The sequence below is a fragment of the Triticum urartu genome, chromosome 3A (genome assembly GCF_056163025.1).
Source record: "Triticum urartu cultivar PI428250 chromosome 3A, HENAU_Tu73, whole genome shotgun sequence".
Lineage (NCBI taxonomy): Eukaryota > Viridiplantae > Streptophyta > Magnoliopsida > Poales > Poaceae > Triticum > Triticum urartu.
This window is the reverse complement of record NC_141875.1, coordinates 706,704,845-706,710,844: the sequence shown is the minus strand read 5'-3', so window position 1 is coordinate 706,710,844 and position 6,000 is coordinate 706,704,845.

The window sequence follows — 6,000 nt, the reverse complement described above, 5'->3', positions numbered from 1 at the left end:
GGGCTTGGAGGCGGCTCCCTATCGTAAAACGCAATGATTTCTTCTCCCTGTTTTTTTCTCTCCGAAAGCAAATATATAGAGTTGGAGTTGGCGTCGGAGGGCATCCAGGGGGCCCACGAGGTAAGGGGGCGCGCCCTAGGGGGGGGCACGCCCCCCACCCTCGTGAGAAGGGTGTGGGCCCCCTGGTCTTCATCTTTGGCGAGGATTTTTTTTATTTTTTCTAAGATGTTCCGTGGAGTTTCAGGTCATTCCGAGAATATTTGTTTTCTGCACATAAAACAACACCATGGCAATTCTGCTGAAAACAGTGTCAGTTCGGGTTAGTTCCATTCAAATCATACAAGTTAGAGTCCAAAACAAGGGCAAAAGTGTTTGGAAAAGTAGATATGACAGAGATGTATTGACTCCCCCAAGCTTAAACCCTTGCTTGTCCTCAAGCAATTCAGTTGACAAACTGAAAGAAAGAAAGAAAAACTTTTACAAACTCTGTTTGCTCTTGTTATTGTAACTATGTCAAGCCAGCATTCAAGTTTTCAGCATAGATCATAACTAACCACATTTGCAATAATTCTCAGGTCTCATAATTACTCATATCAATAGCATAATTAACTAGCAAGTCATAATAATAAATCTCGGATGACAACACTTTCTCAAAACAATCATAATATGATATAACAAGATGGTATCTCGCTAGCCCTTTCTGAGACCGCAAAACATAAATGCAGAGCACCTTTAAAGATCAAGGACTGACTAGACATTGTAATTCATGGTAAAAGAGATCCAATCATAGTCATACGCAATATAAATTAACAGTGATGAATGCAAATGACAGTTGTGCTCTCCAGCTAGTGCTTCTTAATAAGAGAGTGATGACTCAACATAAAAGTAAATGGATAGGCCCTTCGCAGAGGGGAGCAGGGATTTGTAGAGGTGCTAGTGCCCGGTTTTGAAATAGAGATAATTTGTATTTTGAGCGGTATACTTTCATTGTCAACATAACAACTAAAAGATGGCGATATCTTCCATGCTAAACACATTATAGGCAGTTCCCAAACAGAATGGTAAATTTTATACTCCCCCTCCACCAACAAGCATCAATCCATGGCTTGCTCGAAACAACGAGTGCCTCCAACATACATCAGGTCCCAGGGGGAGTTTTGTTTGCAATTAATTTTGATTTAGTTTGCATAAAGCATGGGACTGGGCATCCCGGTGACCAGCCATTTTCTCGTGAGTGAGGAGCGGAGTCCACTCCTCTTGAGAATAACCCGCCTAACACGGAAGACAAGGACAGCCTTGGTTGATACATGAGCTATCCGAGCATACAAAACAGAATGTTTATTTGAAGGTTTAGAGTTTGGCACATACAAATTTACTTGGAACGGCAGGTAGATACCGCATATAGGAAGGTATAGTGGAATCATCTGGAATAACTTTGGGGTTTAAGGGATTGGATGCACAAGCAGTATTCCTGCTTAGTACAAGTGAGGGCTAGCAAAAGACTAGGAAGCGACCAACTAGAGAGCGACAACAGCCATGTACATGCATTAAAATTAATATACATTGGATGCAAGCATGAGTAGGATATAATCCATCATGAACATAAATATCGTGAAGGCTATGTTGATTTTGTTTCAACTACATGCGTGAACATGTGCCAAGTCAAGTCACTTCAATCATTCAAAGGAGGATACCACCCCATCATACCACATCATAATCATCTCAATAGCATGTTGGCACACAAGGTAAATCATTATAACTCATAGCTAATCAAGCATGGCACAAGCAACTATGATCTCTAATTGTCATTGCAAACATGTTTATTCATAATAAGATGAATCAAGAACGAGGGACTCATCATATTTACAAAAACAAAAGAGGTCGAGTTCATACCAGCTTTTCTCATCTCAGTCAGTCCATCATATATCATCATAATTGCCTTTCACTTGCACGACCGAACGGTGTGAATAATAATAAGAGTGTACGTGCATTGGACTAAGCTGGAATCTGCGAGCATTCAATAAACAGGAGAAGACAAGGCAATATGGGATCTTGGTTAAATCAACAGTAATGCATATAAGAGCCACTTCAACAATTTAATTATGGTCTTCTCCTACTGACCCCCAAATAAAAGAAAAGAAATAAAACTATTTACACGGGAAAGCTCCCAACAAGCAAAAGAAGAATGGGAAATATTTTTTGGTTTTCTTTTTAATTATTACTACTACAGCAGAAAAATAAGCTACTACTATTTTTTTTTGTTTTTCTTAAGGTTTAACAAACACACAAGAAGAAAGCAGGAAAAGGAAACTAAACTAGCATGAATATTACAGTGAAAAAGTATGAGCACCGACATCTAGCAATGAGTGGTGTGAACATAAATGTAATGTCGGTGAGAAATACGTACTCCCCCAAGCTTAGGCTTTTGACCTAAGTTGGTCTATGGCCACGGCTGGGCTGGCGGATATCCATAATAATAGTTGTTGGGGTCGTACTGTGATGAGGAAGAATAGTTGGGATCATACTGATGTGCAGCGGTTATCGCCTGCTGAGCTGCATCGTGGAGTCGAGATGCCTCCGCTCTCCTCTCGTACTCTTCTGCCTCCTCTCTGGTAATAACATATCTTCTTTTTGTCTGTGAATCAAAGAAGGCAGGAGCAGGGAGAGTAATACGGAAAACACGTCATTTATCAAAAATTAAACGATATAAGAGAGGTGGTTCAGGCCTCTCGACAAACTGGTGCAAAGCCATAGAGTCATAATCTAAATATGCAGGAGGCAACTCCGTATCACCCTCACGAATGTCTATCTCAAGAAAATGAGCTAAGCGGGTTGCATAAATTCCTCCAAAGAAATCTCCATTATGTCTATTATGATGCAACCTACGAGCTACAATGGCTCCCATATGATAAGATTGGTCTCCTAACACAGCACTCCTAAGAATGCTAAGATCAGGGACACACATGTGACATGCTTCATCCTTAGCATTTATGCATCTACCGATGAAGAGAGCAAAATAATGTATAGCAGGAAAGTGAATGCTTCCTATGGTAGCCTGCGTTATATCTCTAGATTCCCCCACAGTTATACTAGCAAGAAAGTTTCTAAACTCAGATTTAGGGGGATCCCTAACACTACCCCATGATGGAAGTTTGCAAGCAGAAGTGAAATCCTCTAAGTCTATGGTATAAGATTTGTCATAGAGATCAAACATGACTGAAGGAGAATTACGCAAAGATGAATACTCAAACCTCCTCACAAAGGAACTTGTGAGATCATGATACTGGGGGCATTTGTTACCCTCAAAACCCTCAAGACCGGCATTGCGCAAATATGCTTTGAATTCTTCTTTAATTCCCGCACGGTCCATAAAATTTTCCGGCGGCCATTCGCAAGGCCGTACTAGAGCGTCTCTTGGTGGATCCTCGTCAGCATCGCGCATAGCAATCCTGGGTCCTTGCTTCTTAGAGGAACCACCTTGTAACATCTTCCTAAGCATATTGTTTTTCTCTGAAAAATTCTGAAATTTTTAGTAACTTCAAACAAAAGTGAACCAACTTCAATAAAACTGATAGCAACTAGTCCTACAAGTGTCTAGAGCCTATATCAAGCATTAGAACTACTTGGGACCATATAAATTTGACATGCAAGCTCAAGAACATGGTCACCTATGCAGCACAAATTTGCAAAGAATAAAGCACTAGAACAAAAACTAATTGGACCAATGGAGGAATCACATACCAAGGAACAATCTGCCCACGCAGTTTTGCGAGAGGTGCTTTGAGCAAGGAGATCGAAAATCACAGCAAAAATGGCTGGAACTCATGCTTGAGTTGGTTTTTCGGGTTTGTGTGAGACAGAGGAAGAAGATGGGTGCTGGGATAAGTGGAGGAGGGCCACCGTGGGCCCACGAGGCAGGGGGCGCGCCCTAGAGGGGGGGCGCCCACCACCCTCGTGGCCAGGTGGCAGCTCCTCCCGCGGTAATTTTTGCACAGTAAATCCTCAAATATTCCCAAAAAAATCATATTAAATTGGCATGTCATTCTGAGGACTTTTATTTTCAAGATATTTTTATATTGCACGGATAAGTCAGGGAACAGACAGAAAAATACTATTTTTACTTTATTCCTACTAATTAACAGAAAGTACAGAGAGGGTACAGAAGTTTGTGCTTCTAGTTTCATCCATCTCATGCTCATCAAAAAGAATCCACTAACAAGGTTGATCAAGTCTTGTTAACAAACTCATTCCGATAATCATGAAACCGGAGAAATTTCGAATAACACTAAGTTACCTCAACGGGGATATGCACATCCCCAATAATAAGAATATCATATTTCTTCTTGACAGTAGGAAGAGGAAATTCAAAACCTCCAAATATAATCGATGGAATTTTTCCAATAGAGTTGATACTATGAACTTGAGGTTGTTTCCTCGGAAAGTGCATCATATGCTCATTACCATTAACATGAAAAGTGACATTGCCTTTGTTGCAATCAATAACAGCCCCTGCAGTATTAAGAAAAGGTCTTCCAATAATAATAGACATACTATCATCCTCGGGAATATCAAGAATAACAAAGTACGTTAAAATAGTAACGTTTGCAACCACAACAGGCACATCCTCACAGATACCGACAGGTATAGCAGTTGATTTATCAGCCATTTGCAAAGATATTTCAGTAGGTGTCAGCTTATTCAAGTCAAGTCTACGATATAAAGAGAGAGGCATAACACTAACACCGGCTCCAAGATCACATAAAGCAGTTTTAATATAATTTCTTTTAATGGAGCAAGGTATAGTAGGTACTCCGGGGTCTCCAAGTTTCTTTGGTATTCCACCCTTAAAAGTATAATTAGCAAGCATGGTGGAAATTTCAGCTTCCGGTATCTTTCTTTTATTAGTAATGATATCCTTCATATATTTAGCATAAGGATTTGTTTTGAGCACATCAGTTAATCTCATACGCAAAAAGATAGGCCTAATCATTTCAGCAAAGCGCTCAAAATCCTCATCATCCTTTTTCTTGGATGGTTTCGGAGGAAAAGGCATGGGTTTCTGAACCCAAGGTTCCCTTTCTTTACCATGTTTCCTAGCAACAAAGTCTCTTTTATCATAACGTTGATTCTTTGATTGTGGGTTATCAAGATCAACAGTAGGTTCAACTTCTACATCATTGTCATTACTAGGTTGAGCATCATCATTAATATTTTCATTAGGTTCATGTTCATTACCAGATTGTGTTTCAGCATCAGACATAGAAATATCATTTGGATTATGAGGTGGTTCAGCAATAAGTTCACTAGAAGTTTGCACAGTTCTATCATTTTTCTTCTTCTTCTTTTTAGAAGAACTAGGAACATCAATATTATTTCTTTGAGAATCTTGCTCGATTCTCTTAGGGTGGCCTTGAGGATACAAAGGTTCCTGAGTCATTCTACCAGTTCTAGTAGCCACTCTAACATCATAATCATTTTTCTTACTATTCATTTCATCAAGCACTTCTTTTTGAGCCTTAAGTACTTGTTCTACTTGAGTGGTAACCATAGAAGCATGTTTGCTAACAAGTTTAAGTTCACCTTTAATATTAGCCATATAATCACCCAAGCGTCTAATCATATAAGCATTTTCTTTTAATTGTCTACCAAAATAAGCATTGAAGTCGTCTTGCTTAAACATAAAGTTATCAAACTCATCCAAGCACTGACTAGCAATTTTAGTAGGAGGGACTTCAGCTTTATCATATCTATAGAGAGAATTTACCTTTACTACCTGTGTCGGGATATCGGGATCAGGAGGTTCTTCAATAAATAAAGAATTAAGATCATATGTTTCTTCAACAGGCGGTGAATTAGGACCATGTATTTCTTCAATAGGAGGTAAATTATTAACGTCTTCAGCTTTAATACCTTATTCTTTCATAGATTTCTTTGCCTCTTGCATATCTTCAAGACTGAGGAATAGAACACCTCTCTTCTTCGGAGTTGGTTTAGGAATAG